This window comes from Aotus nancymaae, unplaced genomic scaffold, assembly GCF_030222135.1.
Source record: "Aotus nancymaae isolate 86718 unplaced genomic scaffold, 86718_ANA_hifiasm-v0.15.2.pri h1tg000016l, whole genome shotgun sequence".
Taxonomy (NCBI): Eukaryota; Metazoa; Chordata; class Mammalia; order Primates; family Aotidae; genus Aotus; species Aotus nancymaae.
Window position 1 is genome coordinate 8,347,488 of NW_026988428.1, and position 20,672 is coordinate 8,368,159.

Here is a 20,672-nt window from a genome sequence, read left to right on the forward strand (position 1 = left end):
TGGCTCATCAGAAAAACCCAACCCACAATGAGATGCCATTTCACTCCCAGCAAATGACTAAAATCCAGACTGATGAGGACAAATGATTCAAAGAATGTCAAGTAACTGGAACTCCCATACATTGCTGGTGGGGGTGTAAAATGAAAAAACTCTTTCAAGAAATCTTTGTCAGTTTCTTATAATGTTAGATGTGCATTTATGATATCATCCAGCATTTCTGTTCCTAGGTATTTACCCGAGTTAACTGAGAACTTATGTCCACAAAAAGACTTATACAGTGATGGCAGCCCTGTTCATAATAAATAAAAAACCAGAAACAACCCAAATGCCTATCAACAGGAGTATGAATCAACACATCGTGGTATATTCATAAAATAGGATACCAATCAACAATAAAATTAAAAGGATAAAATTGCTGAAATATACAACAACTCAGTTAAATCTCAAAAACGTTATGGTGAGCTGGACACAAAACAGTACATACTGGATGATCCACTTTTGTGAAGTTCAAATATAGGCTAAACTAAACTACAAGATAGAAACCAAAATGGTGGGTTTTTTTTCTGATAGAAGAGTAGGAATTAGTCAGAAAAGGAGACAAGAGACTTTTCTGGGTGATTGAAATATTGTATATCTTTTTTGAGTAGTGGTTACACGTCTGTATACAATGATCAAAGCTCACAGAACCGAACACTCCAGATCTGTGTGTTTTACCTTATGTGAATTACATTCACAAAACAATAAAATAATATAGACATACATACTGTATCAGTTGTCTATTGTTCATAACAAATTACTCCAAAACTTAAAGCTTAAGCCAGCAAATACTCATTTTCTCACTCAGTTTCTGAGGATCACAGATTCAGGAGTAGTTTAGCTAGGCAGCTCTGGCTCATGAAGTTGCAGTCAAGTTCTCAGCCAGGACGGCAATCCAAAGACTTGATAGGAGCTGAATGATTTACTTCAGAGCTCACTTGCATGGCTGTTGGAAGGAGGCTTCATTTTTCTACCACATGGGTTCTTAACAACTTCTGCAGAGCGAGTGAGTGCTCCTAGAGAGAGAAAAATCAAGATAGAAGCCATAATCTTTTACAATTAAGCTAGGAAGTGGCATCTGACACTTCTGAAGTCTCGCACTGGCCATACAGACCAATCCCAGTACAATGTGGAAGGGGCCTACACAAGGGTGTAGCCAGGAGGTGAGGATCACTGAGGGCCATCTTTAGGTATGGGTCCCTTATACACATACTGTATGAAACACTTTTAAGCAGCGCCTGGCACATAGCAGCAGTCCAATCAATATCAGTGGTCATTACGTCCCAGGCATATTGGAAGAGAGGTCACACCTCATGCATGAATCTTGAGTATCAGCAGGTAAAATCAGTTGTAGCTGAGCGAGGTGGGGAAGGCAGGGAAGAGCACACCTTTCACTACATCAAAAGGTGCTGAAGATTTAGTTTGCCAAGAAAAGAACAAAACAGTAAAAACTTTGGCTATGCAAGGAAGAGAAGAACTGGGCAAAGGGTTGATGTGAAGCAGAGACAGTGGATGATATTTGGGGAATAGGGAGATTTGAGCAGATTTACTGGTTATCATGACACTTTCTTGGTTCTCTTCTTCCCTTTCTGACTGAACTTTCTGCGACTTCTTGGCTGGCTCATTCTTCTTTCATCCTGGAATGACCTTCTCCCCTCCATATACACCATCAACACTACCTCTTCTTAGCAGGGGCTCCTTCTCTGCCCTCATAGTGCATCCTTTGTACGTGTATCCTAGATCTTATTTTATTCCAGTTGACTTTATTGCTAGTTGTTCACCTCTATCTCTGACACCATATTTTGAGTTTCCTGAGAACAAGGACTGTGGCTTACCTGTGTTCATACTTTCTGCAGCGTCTTGCACATAGTAGGTGCCCTATAAGTGTTGGTTGACATGAAATGGCATGTGGCAGTGATTTGAATTCTGCATCCTTTATATATTTTATATATATCTAAAATATATAAAGCCTCATATTCTATTACCCACCCAATTAATTAGACCTCCAATAGAAAAGAATGACTCCCCTTCCTCACACACACATTTCATTTCATTTTTGGAGCCCATCACCAAGTAGATGTAAGTCACGCAGTCTTCATAACTTTGACAATGTCTATTGAAATTAAAAAGAACACAGAGGAACAGATTACCTCTACAGACAAAGAAACCTGGTTCCAAAAGCGAGTATCCCAGACAGCTGTGGGCAATTCAGCAGCTGAATCAAACATTCCATGGAATTTTGCTGACAGGTTCCAGTTCTTGCACTTTTCCTATTTATGTATCCAAAGCAATGTGCTTCTAATATTCTCTAAGCCCCCTTTTTCGTCACTGTTTCTGGTCATTTCCTAATTAAATATTCATCATAATACCCAACCTTTTTGTTGTTGTTCTAGAAAGGGGTTTTTACCTGAAGTAAATGGATTTCTATTACACACTTGCAGTTAGTAATTTGATGTCCTTGTCTGCTTCAAGGACCATCTGAGTCTCAAGTACTTCTGTTAGGTGCGAGTCTGGTCATGGACAGGTATCACATGGTATAGCTTTAAGGCTACAAGGGTTTTCTAGGTTAGAAGAAAAAAAAACATAATGATCTCACTCTTGGAAGCACAAGAGGCCTAAGAATCCCAGCAGAGCCCACCAACAGGACACAGTTCAGTATTTGCTAGCCCTAATCTGTCTCATCACTGAGGTCTGTGTCCTGGGACCCAAACCAGCCCAATTTGTGAGTCAATCTTGACCTAGGTCAGATGTACGGGGCTATGAGCTCTACCCACGAGTGGACTCTGGAATTAATTAGCCTTGGCTGCTACTCTTGGACATATCCATCTGCCCTGAGTCAAGGCCTTTCCCCAAAACCTGCAGGACATTTTACTGGCATCATTTAACATGAGTAAGAAACTAGGTATGAGGGTGGGACTTTGTGCTACTGTTTTCCCACTTAGTTCTTTAGCTGGGTCCAGTGAAGTATTGGAAAGGCAATGTGATTTGTTTAATAATATCTCCAAATCTGAAATCAAGTGAATCTAGATTCTTTTTCTTGGTTCCATTTCTTATTAGCTATTTGGTCGTGGGCAAATTACACAACTTCTTTTCCCATTTGGTAAAAGTTTGTTTCAATAATTAAATGATCGGAAGGTGTGAAAGCCTTAGCATGTAGGAAGTGCCCAAGAATGTTATTTCTGTTTTTATCTTCCCTGGAGTTCTGCCTTTCCAGCCCAACGAGTTTATTTCAAGCATCACCCCAAAGATTCTATACTCTGCTGTGATGTCCACACACCAACTTAGTTCCTCGGAAGTGACATCAATTCAAATCAAACACAACGTTACCGTGTTCCTTTGGATTTGTCATACTAGATTGATGGTTGCTTCCCTTGGGGTGCAACTTGGCCGCTGATTCAGTTTTCCCTATGTTGACCTTACCTGGTCCCAGACCTTCCCATCCCTATGCCTGCTGCCAGTAACAAAGAGGCAAGCAGAATGGAATCTTATTTAAGTGCACAGGCTTTCACATTGGACAACCTGAGTTTCAATCCCATTGCTATTACTTCCCTGCTATGTTACCTTAGACAAGCTACTTAACTTCCCTCAAGCTTCAGCCCTTTTCCAAGACAATGGGGAGGACCACGTGAGGTCATACATATGAAGTGCTTAACAAACTACCTGGCACGTAATGAATGCTTAATTAATATTGGCTATGATTTTATGCTTTGCAGCTGAACCTAGCCATGCAGTCATGATATGCACTAGTCATTAAGTAATGTTTGGGTCTTGAATACTATACCTGTCAGTAGCTGGAATCAGCCACAACTGTTCTTGCCAAATTAGGCAGTTTCAGTTTCTGTATGATAATTTTGGGTAAAAGAGGCTGAGTGGTTCATTAGCCACAGTTACATTTGATGATGTTTTTATTTGCTTTATTTCATTTAGTCACATGTAGTCTCAGAATCTGGGTTTGAAAGGGAGAAAATGATTCTTCACTCACCTATGTGTATTCCTGAGTCACAAGGAGAAATTAAGTCTAGAAGAAATGAGGCTACTCCTATAATCCAAGTGAGAATCTGAATGTCTCTAAAGGCCTGAGCCAAGCAGACGTATATGAGAATAAATGTCCAATGAATACCGAGCCCTAGAGTGCCCTGCATATAACAAACCCAGAAACACTATATTCATTAGCGAACACATTTTAATTCCTCTATGAATTGAAATCTTGTACTCAGAGCCATCACAGCACTAAAATCCTAAAACATCCACACCATTCAGGCCCTGGGGAAGTACCTCTTTAAATTAGTTGACCTATGTCCTAAGAAAAACAACAACAAAAACTACATCCACATTCCATGAAGGTTTGTGGATTGTGCTTCTGCTAATGTGGAAGTCAGAAACAGTTTAGGAAGACAGGGAGCATTTGAATGACAAGCATGCTTGGATAAAGAAAATAAAAACAAATTATTTTACCTTGTCCAATTCTTCTTTTGTAAAGCATGTGCACAGCAAGATATCAGTTCTTTACATTGATAAGTAAATGTACGCTGCCCTGTGGAAGCGTGATTAAGTTTTATAAACACACTTAGTGACATTTAATTACTTTTTAAGAAAATAAAATAAGTGTTATTTAATAATCTTTATTCATATTTGTGATACCTCTTAATTATAATCCATATTTCTCTTTTAGTTATGAAATAATTTGAATGAGAAGAAAAATAACTTTTTGAAAACAAAAAAAGATTTTTATATTTTAAGTTTGCTTTATTTTATGTTTCTGCTTAAAATATACTCAAACTGAATATTTTGGACAAAATCACATTTTAATTTTTAGTACTTTAGATCATGATTATCAATAGAATCAAACTTGTGATTTACTTAAATAAAAGCAGAGAAATAAATTTTAAGAAATGCATATGAAATACTTTTCGAATTATTTATGTTTTTACTTAATTTTTCACCCAAACTTTGGCAGCCCATCTATAGAGTACCCAGACATGTACAGTATTAATTCAGTCATCTTTGATATTTTATAGATTTTCAAATATATGAAAACAATAGCTTTTATATTTAAAACTTTATCATTAGAAAGATGTACTGGTTTAGGGAGGGGATAGAATCTATTTTATTCAGCAATCTGTATGCTTCAGTTATAATTTTAAAATATTTAGACATAAGGCTTGTAGGCCCCCATTTGCACTACTGACTTGGGCCCTGCAGGCTTGGGAACAGCCAACCAGGGGTACATTCATAGTTCTCTCATTTAAGACTGAGGAGGAAGAAACAAAAAAATGAAGGCAGTCAAGATAATCTGAAAACAAACCAACCACCCACCCACCCAACCAACCACCAAACCACCCACTCACCCACCTATCCAACCAGCCAACCACCAAACCACCCACTTACCCACCCAACCAACCACCAAACCACCCACTCACCCACCTATCCAACCAGCCAACCACCAAACCACCCACTTACCCACCCAACCAACCACCAAACCACCAAACCACCCACTCTACCACCAACCAACCAACCAACCAACCAACCAACCAACCACCCAACCACCCAACCACCCACTCACCCACTCACCCACTCACCCACCCAACCAACCACCAAACCATTCACTCACCCACCCAACCAATCACCAAACCATTCACTCACCCACCCAACCAACCACCAAACCACCCACTCACCCACCCAACCAACCACCAACCACCAAACCATTCACTCACCTGCCCTAACCAACCACCAAACCATTCACTCACCCACACAACCAACCAACCAACCACCAAACCATTCACTCACCCACCCACCCAACCAACCAACCACCAAACCACCCACCCACCCACTCACCCAACCACTGAACCAACCACTCACCCATCCACCCAACCAACCAACCACCAAACCATTCACTCACCCACCCACCCAACCAACCAACCAATCACTCCCCCATCCACTCAACCAATCAACCAACCACCAAACCACCCACTCACCCACCCACCCAACCAACTACCAAACCACCTACTCACCCACCCACCCAACCACCAAACCACCCACTCACCTACCCACCCAACCACCAAACCACCCACTCACCCACCCACCCAACCACCAAACCACCCACTCACCTACCCACCCAACCACCAAACCACTCACTCACCCACCCAACCAGCCAACCAACCACCAAACCACCCACTCACCTACCCAACCAGCCAACCAACCACCAAACCACCCACTCACCCACTCAACCAACCAACCACCAAACCATTCACTCACCTACCCAACCAACCACCAAACCATTCACTCACCCACCCAACCAACCACCGAAACATTCACTCACCCACCCAACCAACCACCAAACCATTCACTCACCCATCCAACCAACCACCAAACCATTCACTCACCCACCCACCCACCCAACCAACCAACAAAAGACACAAAGCACATCCTGGCAGGGAACAGCTACTGCATGTGTTTCTGCCTACTCATACAATAGGCTTTACAACTTAAACATGGTCAATCTGAACTCTGAATGCATTACTCATACATTTTAGGCAAATCTGTACTTTTCAAAATTTTATTTTTGAAAAGAAAAGTACAATCTACAGAATCCTTTATTCTCGATTTGATCATGTTCAACCCACTGGCCACCTGTTACAGTTGAAATGGAATTCAATTGTGATATACTTAATTCAAAAAGTCAATATCCATGTATTTTGACGTTTTTAGAATCTAAAGACCCTGTTTCTAGGTAACAATTAGAGTGGACACAGAGACCCAGAGCTCCAATCAAGAAATGCTGACCAGAAACTCAGAAGGATGAGTTTCTCATCTTATGTTTCCCAATTGACTCAATGAAGAATGTTTCCTGGATACTACTGAAATTCCAAATAACTACGTGCTGCACCACTAAGGACAGCAACTGCTTTTTCCAGAATAATCAGGTTGTCATCAAAGTAGAAGGCTGCTGAAATGGACAGCAAGCAACACACACACACACACACACACACACACACACATTTTGTTCAGAAAGACATCAGTCTGGGTTTTGCATGCAGAAAGACCTATGCCAACACATTATTAGGTTTATTCGGTTTTGAAAAATATCCTACGGGTCAATGAATAGAGAATTTATTCTTCTTGAGGAATAAATATTTAAGAAATTAGTAAAGATTAGGAAACTTTTAAAAACCTCTCTTTGGACTTACTTTATAAGGTTATATGAAACAACGAAATCATTGTTCTGTATAGGAGGAGTCTAATCTCCTTGGGAATAACATTTACTGCCTTGTTCTATTGCTTTGTAGTTGGGTGTGTATTAAGTCTGATATCTACATATAAGCCACAGGGACAAATGGGTTCCTTTTGTAAGTACTCCCTGCCACAGTCTATATTTGTAATCAGACGATCAATATGGTTAACATGTGCCAGCTTCACTGGACAAGGGTGAGTGAGCCTGGTTGAGATCCATGATACTGGAGAAATAATGTGAAGAAGCTGTATGAATGGGACCCATTGTTTGTCTGTATTTTAAATGTTCTCATTTTTCACAACATTTTATGGAGAGCTCTTAAAAGGCCTTTATTGATAGAGATAATCATTAAATGTCAGTTTTAAAAGAAGTGTTGTTGATGTAATGTAATCCAATCTGCTTTTGCACAAGGCCTTTTTATCCTCACGTACTGAGGAGTACCTTACCAACCCAATCCTGTCACCAAAATCCAAGATGTAATTCATAGAGGCTTAGGGAACCCCTTTCTAGATTTAAATTTAGATGCATGAGATATTTATTAGATTAAATAATTTATGTTAAAAAGATTCACATATATTTGGTGCATGACTTTCTTTCTCTGTGACAACTAGACACTGAATATTTACTCATTAAGTGATCACGCATTGAGCATCTACTATACACCAGGTGCAGTGCTCTGTAGTGCAATAAAACAGCTAATGTCCTTACCTTCAAAAGACAGAAATAGACATGCAAATAAGTTGATGACAATGCAGGGTGATAAGTGAAATGGAAGGAACCTGTGCAAGTTATAGAGTTTGAATAGAGCCTTGATTCTCAAAACCTGATCCCAGGACCAGCAGAATCAGCCTTATCTGGGAACTGGTTAGAAATGCAAATTCTCACTGCAAAAATAAATAAAGTGACACGCATGTAAGGTAATGCATATATTAATTAGCTTGATGCAGCCATTGCACAAGTGTACATATATTAAAACATCATATTGTACACCATAAATAGATAAAAATTTTTGTCTCCTTTAAATAATTTTCTTAAAAAAAGGACACAATGTGAGTACTAATAGCAAAAACATTAGTAAATCCCTTACAAAAAAAAAAAAACTTGGTATGCAACAAGACACACACACAAAAAAAGTCAAACACTAAAACAAAATTAGAAAAATTCAAATTCTCAGGCCCCAGAGCGACTGAATTCTACACTCAGGGGGTGAACCCTGCACTGTGTGCCTTAACAAGCCCTCCAGCTGGTCCTGATGCCTGCTCAAGTCTGCAAACCGCTGGCCTGAAGCAGTGATTATAAAACTCTGGTGCAGATTAGAATCACCTGGGGAGCACTTAAAACTCCCAGGGCTCAGGCCACATCCCAGACCAATTAAATGAGAATCGCTGAGGGTAGATGAAGTGATGATATCTGCTCAGTTTTTAAAAGTCAAATAAGATATTTCCAGGAAGACACAGTGAGAAGGCATTTCTGGCACAGGGACGAGTCCACAAAGGCACAGAAGCATGAAACAGCTCTGTATTTTGGAGGTAAAATCAACATTGTTACCGAGGCATAAAATTTAAAGGGGTGGCCGGGCATGGTGGCTCAAGCCTGTAATCCCAGCACTTTGCTGGGGGCCGAGGCAGGAGGATCACTTGAGGTCAGGAGTTTGAGACTAGCCTGGCCACACGGCGAAACCACGTCTCCACTAAAAATACAAAAAAAAAAAAAAAAAAAAGAAAGAAAAATAGCCAGGTGTGGTGGCATGTGCCTGTAATCCCTGCTACTCGGGAGGCTGAGGCAGGAGAATCGCTTGACCCCAGAAAGCAGAGGTTGCAGTGATCCGAGATTACACCATTGCACTCCAGCCTGGGCAGCAGAGTGAGACTCCATCTCAAAAAAAAGGTTAAAGGGGAAAGTAGGCAGAGATCAGTTCACAGGGAGCCTCCAGGCTGCTACTACATGGAGAATAAATTGAATCTTACTTATAAATAAATAAATATATATCTATATCTATATATATATATATATATAATTTCTGTTTTTTATTGGAAAACTGGCTTGGGTTTCATTTTGCTACCTGCCCATCTTGCTTCCTGGTGTTGACTTTCCTATCAAAACCATTCCTCTGAGCTGAGGCTGTTTATAATTAAGATCAGTGATTATCTAGCACTCAACAAAACTCGGCCACTGCTGCTCTGAGCGGAAGGAGAGACAGACTTGGTAGCAGATAACTCAGAAAAGAGGATCTGAGACAAAGCAAAAGAGCTACAGAAAAGGAAATGGTTGCTTTAGCCTTTTATTCCCGCCCCCCGCCCCCTGCCCCCCAAGCTGAATCAGGGAGCGACTCTGGAATAAGTGCATCTGCCCTTTAAGAAATCAAAGCCAGACTCAGGAAGTGGGTGGGAAGCCTTCTAAAGAGGCTCAGCTGCCGCGTGCCTTCTGTCTAGGGTGGGCCCAGCAGCTGCACAGACCCCTCTTGTTGGGAGACAAGACAGGGCTCTTTCTCTCCCGTGACCTCAACCTCATCTCCAATGGTGGGGAAGAGAGAAACTGAAATTATTCCTGTGACTGAGCACATGAGAATGTGACAGTTATTTGGAGCAGCAGGTTTTCTGTGGGTCCTGTGTTCAACAAGGACTATTGTGTGACGAGTATGCTTTCGTTCCAGTGTCAGGGGAGGGGAGACGAATGAGGAGGAAGCAGGCGCGTTCCATTCTTTGATTTGTATAATACAAGTATTTTCAGAGGACAAAGATGGGCAGAAACTTTCAACCACAGCCATCTTCCATCTTGACAGAGGGGACCATGGTGGTTGAACAAAGCACCTAGCACCCTCTGCCTGCCTTCCCCTGCTTTCACCTCCCCTTGAACATTTTTAGGTTTTCAAGTGTAATAACGAAGTCTACTGTTCCAATTGGATTCAAAGTCAGCTCTAAGTAGGTATTCACATTCACAGCCTGCGGACCAGATTAGAGGCAGTTTAATAAACAAAGCAACTATGAATCAGCTATGAGGATGGTAAACACCCCAGCCTGTACTAACTTTATGAGGTTCAAGTCCCTACTTTTGATACCCCATGAAATGGGGAGAAGTTGAGGATGCATGTGTTTTGGACAGATGGGTCAGCCAGTTGAGCCTGATATTGTGGTGAGCAATTTAGGCACAACTTCAAGGTCAGCCTCATTTGAAAGGGGAGGAAAGAAAGTTCTGTCCTGAGGGACTTTGTTGAGGAGTTCATCACTTGTTCCTGAATTGAGCTCTGTCAGTCCTCTCAGCATCATCTCACACCTGCATACCTCTATCATGTGATTCACTTGGGAGAAAGCGCCAGGTCAGTTTCCTCCTGGTGGGTGATTTGGTTTTCCTCTTCAATTAATGTTTAATGGTTCTCTTTTAGTTGGCTCCTTATTGCATGTGGAAGCCTTACTCTATACTAAGCTATGATAAGCACTTTACATGGCAATATGACAGCATAGTCCTTTAACCACAAGCTTTAGAATCACTTTGCCATGTTCAAATCTCAGCTTTAATCATGCAATATACTCAGGTAACAAACCTGCATGTGTGCCCACTGAATCTAAAAGGTGAAAAAAGTCTCTATGCTACCTAAAACAAAAACAAAAAAAATCTAAGCTTTATCCTTTTGGACAAGTCACCTAATCTAGTCAAACCTCAGTTTCCTTAAATACTAAGTAGGAATAGTAATAACAGTACAGGTACTTGCATATTGGATTAATATGAGGGTTCATAAATTTATTCATGTAACATGCTTACACATAGTATGTACTCATAATGCTACACACTGTTACTATGAACCATCCTTTTCACAACCTTAGGAAGTATGTACTTCTCTCCCTAAATGCAAAACAAAACAAAACAAAAGAGAAATTTAGAGAGTTTAAAATCTGTTTCACTGTCACGGAACTTCTATGTGGGAGATTCAGGTTTCAGACTCACTTCTGGGGATACAGTCCATGCTGTTAAACGTTACACTAGACAGCGTCTATTGAACAATGACTTTTTATTACTCGACTGTTTAAATTCAGCTCTCCTTCTCAAAATGAGTACCAATTTTGTCCTATGCATAATTTATTCTCAAGCCTAACGCTTGCTTTTCTGCCCTTGTTTGATTCCTCTTCTCGGTTTGCAATTTCACTGTTGGGTTTCTACATTGTACTAACAACAGTTTTGAGTACTGCCTGTTATAAACTAGTCATTTTGCTTCCACACATTCATTCCTAAAGAGAAGACTGTTTCTTAAGAAAAAATAGAATAAAGGAGGAATAGATTCTCAGATGTAGTCATCATGGTGTGCAATGAATATCTGAGCACTTTCAGGGCCATTGCACTTTCAAATATTCCTTTTCTTGTCTTCATGATGAGGACTCAGTCACACTCTTTTAAAGACAGCTGACTGTAGTAGTCTGGGTGAACAGCCTGACCAGTAGATCTGTGCTCCATAATTGAACCGTGAGAGAACAAAAATGGTGTATTTCAAGTTTCAGATATATATGTGTGTATATGCATATAAATCACATATATTCATGTATTTATATGGGTATATATACACTCATATAATCATGTTGGAGTATTAGAGAAGATTTAGTTGAGCTCTTGTAGGCTGGATCCACAAACCACAACCATAAACTGAAAAACAATTCAGCTACCTAACAGACCATTGAATTGAAACAACTGAAATGGAATCATTTTTCTGGCACTGTTTAGGTGTAGATAATTTGGAATGTCAATTATTGGAAGTTAATTACCACCATATGCTTCTGATATCAAACAGGTTCACTTTAGTCCTATAGTATCAAATAGTCCCTTCACAACTGTGGCAAGGAATGGTTGTATAATACCAAGCAATGATGAATATAATGTATATGTGTAAATTTTTGACAACTGATATACTCTTTTGTTTGAGTTTCCACCTAGCCACACTGCTGTGGTTTCTTGGGGGTAAGAGCTGTACCACACTCAGACTCCTTATACCTTCTCTGGGGATGTGGTATTTGGCATATGGTTTTTACTCAGTAAATGAAGAAGTGTAATAAACTGAAATGCATTCTCCCTGTTTCCTAAGATACCATTTAACTGGTTAAAAAGTTACAAGTTACAAAAGTATTTTTTAAGTCTTTTTAAACCAGATAAACAACACTTACTACACCTTTTTATGTATAGGCCACTAGCTTGTAAATGAAACTGGCACAAGGTAAATGTGCATAAAATAAATAACAGAAAAGACAGATTTCTGATGAGATATTTCAGTGATGCAGTAGATAGCAAATGATGATATTGGAGTATTTTCCAATTTCCTAAGTTTAATAATTGATGTTATCAAGTGTGTTCACAATGATTATTGTGTCCAAGATGCATCTTAGAGGAATGTAAAGAAGTGATAGACAAAAAATGGGTGACCCATCCCTGCCTTCAGGGAGCTTCTAGACTGATTGCACATATGTCTGTATTTAAATAATTATCAAGCTACAGATCTTGTTTCTTGTCTGTGAAACTCTAACCATATTCTAGAATCAGACATAGCATCACTTCCTGTTAGTCTTCACAAACGTAACTCTTATTGTCTGTACTGTGCTCTTTACTTTGTAAAGTAAGCTGTTCCAGACTGCACCAAGAATTCAGGAAAACCACAATAGTTTTTGGTTTTCAATGTATGTGAACATACTTGATAACATCAATTATTAAACAGCTTCCCATTGATTCAGACTCTGAGCTACTTATCCTTTCTCTAGCTACTCTGCAGGACTCCATGGGGACAGTGATCACAAAGTTAGAAGGTACCAGGAATGGCATGCCCATTTACAGCTGTATGATAGCCATTCAACAATCACAGGTATACCACAGTGATCATTTCTGGAGGATAAACTGGGGAAATTGAAAATTCTACATTAGGGCTCTAAAATACTCCCAAATCATCATTTGCTATCTATTGCATCACCGAATAGCGCATCAGAAATCTATCTCTTCTGTAATTTATTTTATACACATTTACCTTGTTGTGCCAGTTTCACTTACATGCTAGTGACCTATATATAAAAAGGTATAGTGCCTGTACATAAGGAATTTTTATGACTGGCTAAATTACTTGAAGGCCACAGATATGTTGCACCCACTTCTAACCCTTCTGAAGGAACAACTGTTAGGTTCTGAAACTATATATACTATTTGCTTTAAGAGACTACAGTATAGGAAGTCCTGAAATATACCACAGAGTATGAATAGGTTGTGAATGATATATTATGCTGAAGCTTAATGGGTACTGTAGCCAAAGGCAAGATATCTCATAACTAATTATATTCATTTTGCACTTAGCAGTGCATTCAAAATACAGATATTAAAAATGTGTAAGTTGAACTTCTGTTAAAATTACTCTCCTTAAGGAAAATAATTCTCTTCTCTTGCTATACTTTAGGCTACACATATAGGCTGCCAAAATACTTCATTTAATTTAAGAAAAAGTCTGTCCAACTGTTGTCAAGGATCATGTAACAACCAGTTGTTTTGCTTTTTTTTTTTTTTTTTAAGCCTTGTAACTACATTTGTGTTCTGGTGACCCAGCCTCAGGCTACTTGAGAAAGACAGAATTGAAAGAGTTGATTTAAATAGGGAATGAAAAGGAGATATTCTCCTTTCATTCATACAGAGCTTTGGTGTTTAGAGCACTTTCACATACATTACCTCATTTAATTCTCCCAAAGGCTTTACACAGAGAGGTACTATGATTATCCGTGATATTCAGATGAGATTTTATTTGAAGAGAAGAAGTAATGGAGGTTAGGATTCAAACACAGGTGATCTGACTCCAAATCTTGGTCTTTTCTAGGATTTCCAAAATCCTGAAAAAAAGAACATATTTCTAAAATCCAGCGTGTGCTGGGATAAATCTTTGTCAAACTACGTTTGCAATCTGACTGTTGATGCCGTAATGCCACGTAGGTTAGTTTTCTCTTAATGTGTCATGTGTATAAATCAGAATTCTAAGTCTGAGGTTCTCTAAAAGAGCCTCACAGTTTCAGATGTCAATAGGAACTATTTGAATCTGAGGAATCAGGGAAACAGTATGGCATTTATTAGTAGCCTCGTACTCTTCTTTCTAAAGCTAGAAGTGAGAAATGCCTTTAGTTCTGGACTTGACCTGCAATTTATATTACAATGGGTCAGCAAGAAAAACCAGTTGTTGTGGACAAAGCAATGGAATTGGGACTTTAATGAAGCTTGAAATACTTTCAATAGGAAGTGACTTCAGTTCACATAAGCCAATATTCAAATAGCATCTAAAATGTGAGGGTGATGTTAAATGGAAGTGGGGAAGGACATACATCTTCTTTTGCCCAGAACAATCCTGATTTATGCCAGTTGCCCTAGTGCCCTGTCTGCTTAGAGCCACTGATCTGTTCATTCTCAAAAATTACATGGTCAGCCTAGAAAGACTCTGTCAAGTCTCAAGACGATTGTGTTATAATGTGATGGGGTCCCGTAGAAGAAGGATATAAGAAAAGCATGCCTAGGCCTAGCTCAGTGGCTCATGCCTGTAATCCCAGCACTTTGGGAGGCGGAGGCAGGCGGATCATGAGGTCAGGAGATCAAGACCAGCCTGGCTAACACGGTGAAACCCCATCTCTACTAAAAATACAAAAAAATTAGCTGGGTGTGGTGGCATGTGCCGATAGTCCTAGCTACTCAGGGGGCTGAGGCAGGTGAATCACTTGAACCCGGGAGATGGAGGTTGCAGTGAGCCAAGATCGCACCACTGCACTCTAGCCTGGCGACAGAGCGAGACTCTGTCTCAAAAAAAAAAAAAAAAAAAAAAAAAAGAATAGCATGCCGATACATATAAAATAGGACAGATGTTTCCAAGTGTTATATTTTAAAATGACATAAAGCAAGCCAGGCACAGTGGCTCACGCCTGTAATCCTAGCACTTTGGGAGGCTGACGTGGGCAGATCTCTTGAGGTCCAGAGATGAAGACCAGCCTGGGCGACATGGCAAAACCCCGTCTCTACCAAAAATACAAAAATGAGCCAGGTGCGGTGGTGTGTGCCTATAGTACCAGCTACTCTGGGGACTGAGATGGGAGGATTGCTTGAGCCTGGGAGGTGGAGGTTGCAGTGAGATGCGATTGAACCACTGCACTCCAGCCTGGGTGACAAAGCAAGACCCTGTCTCAAAATAAAAAAAAAAAAAAAAAAAGACATAAACAAATGATTTGGAAATTTAGATAGATGTATTTAGTAGGAGTTAATGAAGAAGGAAAATATCACCCTATGTCATTTTTCAACAGCAGTGATGAAAGTTACAAAAAATTCTGGGATATATACAAAAATGTATACTAGTACAGAGAACTAGTGGTTCAGATATTACTATCCACATTACAAGAGGATTATAACTTGATCTAACACTCTGGGCAGAGTACCTGATTAAAAATGAAGTTATCTTTAACAACATTTGAAGCGATTGTTTGAATTGAGACCTCAGGAAAAGATACCCCCCTTACCAGTGTCGGGGTGCTATGTCCAAGAGAATTCCCTAATCTTCCCCTTGTTGGTGCCTGGTTTAGAAATAGTCATGAGGCCAATTCTGGCCAATGAAATATCAAGTGAAGTCATTTTGGAGAGTTCTGGAAAAGTTTTTCCCAAGAAAGAGACACAGGGAAAGAAGGTCCCAACTTTTCTTCTGCCTGACAAAATGTCTTTATGTCATAGCTGAAATGGTGACATGTATGAATCTGAGGATGTAGGCAATACACAGAGAGAGAGGGGAACTGGAGATGTGGGCACTTTATATTAGGAGAGGGCACTAACTGAGAGAATTTATAGTGTCTTGATCATGAGTCTATTTTTCTATCTGATTCTGTCCCTATTTCCTTTTGCATAGTCCCATGTGGATGTTAGCGTGATGATCAGGACACCTGATACTTCTGGAACAAGAACACACTTTACAAAAATGCCTATCAAAAGCACTTTGCCCTTTCTATTCTTGTGGTAAGAGTGCCTCTTTGGACCCCATGGCTTCGTAATGGTAAGAACATAAATTTTAGGCTGGTTTCTACTGTGAACAGTCTTTATCTGATTATTTAAAGCCTTCTACCTTGTGGTTCCTCCCTATATTGATCTATTAAATCTCCCACTAGTAGGAACCTGTTCACATCTTCCAGCTATTTTATAGCTGTTGTAAGAGGAATTGTTTGTTGCTTTGCTAAGCTACTTATTTTTAAGAGTTTGCTGTCTTTTTACATGTGAATTACATTAGACCCTGTGGATGATCAGAGAAAAGCAGTAAATAATGTCCTTTGACCTTAACAGAGTTGCCACACATCATAATTTGCTCAGACAGTTCAGGTTTGTGTGAGGTGTCCCAATGTAATTATTAATAACATCTCTTTTTATTCTCAAAAGTATTCCAATTTGGATAATAAATTATATGGTTCCCTAGGCCTTAGAGACCTTAAATTCAGTTAGGGAGATGGGAGATCCAAACAGAAAAAGGCAACTAACACAACAAAGCAATGTGCGATGAATCCCAAATACATGGTCTATGCTATCAATGAATGGAGTCACATTTTAGGAGAGACTGCTAAGGCCTTCGGCGTCTAGTAAACTACTTGAAGAAGATGAGACAAGTTGGCTTTAGAGGAATATGTAGAGTTGAAGCCAGCAGTAAAGAAAGGAGATCATGCAATCAACCCTTCACTTGAGAGACTGCTAAAATCAAAGTAAAGCATAATTTTTCAACCTGAATAAGTACTGGCAAAAATGATTTCCTTCCCTCTTCTGAGCAAGCTGATGTTATAGGCAAACCAGCTGGCAGCTTGAGCAGAAAGCTCATTTTGGCCCATTTAAATACGTGGGTGTTTTCCAAATGTTCAATCTGGCTCCCCACCACATTAATGAGCCATTTGCCTTGCTGACATAATCACTACCCCATGGCCATGAAGGGGAAGAAAGAAATGAGAGCTGAATGGGCTGAAACATGTGCCCAGTTGAGGACCTCCCAGAGGGCAGCCTGGGCTTCAGTGACAGCTCCAAGATACGGCAGTGCACACACCACCCACTTCCTGTTAGGCTGCATTTTAACACCCCTCTTGGTCTAAATGGGTACAGGCACACTGTGAGAAGGAACTGTTGAATGAAAACATGCTTAAATCTACTAACTCCATTTTCAAAAGCATTCTAGGGAAGTAGTGAAGGGTGTCCATGGACTATAACTTATTATTCAAAATGTTCATAATAAACAGAGTTGTTTAACGCTTTTAAAACTAAGATGTGAATGCCACCACCACTTTGCCTTCTTTGAGCATCACACTATTGAGCTAATGGAATGATGAGCCTTCTTGTCCCAGAGTTCGATTACATCAAGAGTTTTTAGGTGTTTTTCTTTAAAGATTAGAACCTTTTATGCAAACAAAATCTTAGAAATCATGCTAATTTGTAAGTGATAAAGCATGCTAGTTGCCAACTCAATGTTTACTCTCCCCCTCTTTCTTATTAATAAATCCTCAGTTTTTATTTGGGACAGTGGTATGCTCAGCTTGTAACAATAAAAACTAGATTTCCCACTTATCTTTTACATGTGTGGTTATATTACAAAGAGCTAGCCAAAAGAAGATACAATATGAGATGTCCAAGAACGTTCTTCTAAGTGGTCTAAATCAAATGGCATGTACCTTTCTGTTCTCTTTCCAGACTGTGCGAATTGTCAACATGATGGCCGTAGCTCTGGCAGCCTTCTTAAAAACATGAAGCTAGGCTGCGCTCTAAAGATATAGGAACAGAAAGCCAGAAGGAATGTGGGTAACCAATAATTTAGGGGAATTATCCTACCAGAGCTTGCATTACCTACTTCTGGACTTGATTATGTAGGAAAAAAATTGTCCCAATTATATATGTTTTTGAAGACTTCTGCATTAACAAAAAAACTAATTTTTAGTATTGATAAACTGATAAATGTTAATCTGTTGAATGTGAAACTGACAACTAGGAAACTTTTCTGGTTGAAGTAAAGGTCAGCGGAGGCCAGATTTCTATCTACCATAATATTTTAATTATAAGACATTTATGAAGCAACCTTGGATTAATATGGTATTTCTAGAGGTACTAATAATTAAATGCAGGACCATCTGTAAACTATTTAATCTTATTAGAGTCACGACCCTTTGCATTGACTGTAAAATGTTACATGTGGTGAAATTATTAGAAGAAACCATAATTTCTTTCTCTGTTATTTCAGAACAAGTGCTAGTAACTCAGGAGTGGTCTAATCCAGATCTTAATCAGTGTAGAATATGTCCTTTTCTTAGTTAAAGTGGAAAAGAGGGGTGCGAAAAATAAAAAGATTTTTTTTGAGTATCTACTAATTGCTTGGCATGTTATCTATATTATGTCATTTAACCATCACTGCAAATCTATAACAGAGAGAGACCCTATATGTCACCAAACTCCAGCAAGCCTCCAAACCTGTATGGAGAGAGATCCTATGTGTTGCCCAACTCAAGCAGGCACTGTTCACATTGGATACAGTAGGAGTGCCCTCTGGAATGGTGCAGTGTAACACCGCTTAAATTATAGGACATAACCTCTTTTGATCGTCCTGTGTTCCTTTCTTTAAAGAAACAGCCAGCCTCCATTGTATAGCAATTATGTATCATTCATAGCGCTTGGTGGGCCTGACTGTTCGCCTTGCCCCAAGCCTCAGTGTGGTGACTTTGAAAGTTCTCTTACCCCTCTCACGGGGCATGCGACAGGGGTGTGGCTTACTCCTTCGGTGCCTATCTGCTTAAATACCTAAGGGGTGCATGTGGACGGGCAGGTCCTGGGGAGTGTTTTTAGGCTCTATCCCCATAGTAGCATCTCGAGGTGAATGTTTACAGTCCCCCAAGCCCCAGTGGGTGTGTGTTGTAGCATCTGCAGGAGTTTGCAGGCACCTTGTGTTCATCAGCTCATTTAGATCTGCTGCCTTATCAGAAGGACAGAGTTTTCTGTATCCCAGGTTCTTGCCCTAGTGTACCAGAAAAATCGGATCACACATGGGCTTGGAGGATGAGTACACGATTTTATTGGGTGATGAAGGTAGCTCCTAGAGAGATGAATGGGGGATGGAGTGGGAAAGTGGTCTTCCCCTGGAGTCAGGCCACCCAGGCACCAGACTCTCCTCCAACTGCCCTCAGCCATATTCCCCTCAGCGTATGCGTCATTCCATCATCACTGGTCTGCTGGTGTCTGCTGATGTGTTCTTCTGCCCCTCTCAGCATCCAGTCACTTGTGTGCATGTCTGCTAGGGTCTCAGGTTTTTATGGGCACAGAATGGGGGACATGGCAGGCTGAAAGGCAACTTTTTGGGTGTGAAAACAGAAATGTCGGTCTTCATTTAGGTCTGTGGGCACAGGCCCAAGGGTGGAGCTTTCACCAGGGACCCCACCCTTCTTTACCCAGCACTTCTCTGCCCCCTCCCATATCAATTTGATCCAGGCTTGGCTTATCTGACCACTCATATCCTAGCCACAGTTGATACAAGGATGTTCCTGACTAAAGACAGATCAATGACAGAACACCCCTGGAATGTTTGCTAGAGTTAAGGGAAAGCGCTTTTGTTCCTCTTGGATCCTGGGTTGTAAAGAGCATGTGAGGCTTTAGCTGCTAGTGGCCATCTCACTATTATATATCAAGAGTTTGCCTGAAAATGGAGTTATAACATTATTTGAGCATGCGGATCCAGCCATGTTGAAGACACTTTCAGTTACGTGAGTCCATTAATATTTTTGTTCTTAAAAAGTTAGTTTGATTCTATATCTATCATTTGCTATCAAGGAGTTTCAACTAATACAGGTAGCTATTACCATCTCCATGAGGCTTTGAGAAATTAAGTCACTTGGCTAAGTTGGGTCGTAATTGACGGAAACAGGATTCTAAAGTAGGGCAGTCTGGTACCCACATCCATCTTCTTTTCATTACACTATGCTGCCTCTCAAAGCCAGTGAAAATCAATTGATGGAAATCATGTTGATTTATCATTAGATTTTCTAAAATATAATATTCCTACAAACACAGTTTCCCTGTCCCAAATTTCACGCTAATTCTAACTGGTAAATGTATGAAGCAAAATCATTACTCTTTGTGAGAGAAACATTTCCATATTTATAAAACTTTAAAGAATATTTCAATGGGGCTTGTCAACAAATTCTTTTTGAATACCTACTATGTAATAGATTAGGATTAATTGTTAAATAAATTTTTGAAAGAAACAAATGAAAATAGCAGTCTGTACAGAGCATAATATATTTTTAAGTCAGTCTATTTCAGGATGGGAGGTAGGAATGCCATAACAGCAACATCAATAAAATGCTATGACAGAAAGGGGTGGTGTGCCATAGCACACCAGAAATCGGGGTAGTATTACTAGGCAATA

General features: G+C 39.9%; 1 long non-coding RNA gene across 3 annotated transcripts in view; it reads right to left on the bottom strand.

Moving 5' to 3' along the window:
• Positions 1–558: 558 nt before the first annotated feature.
• Positions 559–20,672, bottom strand: part of LOC105728778 (uncharacterized) — a 125,453-nt gene continuing 105,339 nt past the window's right edge. For all 3 annotated transcript variants that reach the window (XR_002479391.2, XR_010342947.1, XR_010342946.1), the window contains 2 exons: positions 13,949–14,106; positions 559–1,052 (listed from right to left, as the gene is read on the bottom strand). This is a non-coding gene — a long non-coding RNA (uncharacterized LOC105728778). The remainder of the gene's footprint in view (positions 1,053–13,948; positions 14,107–20,672) is intronic.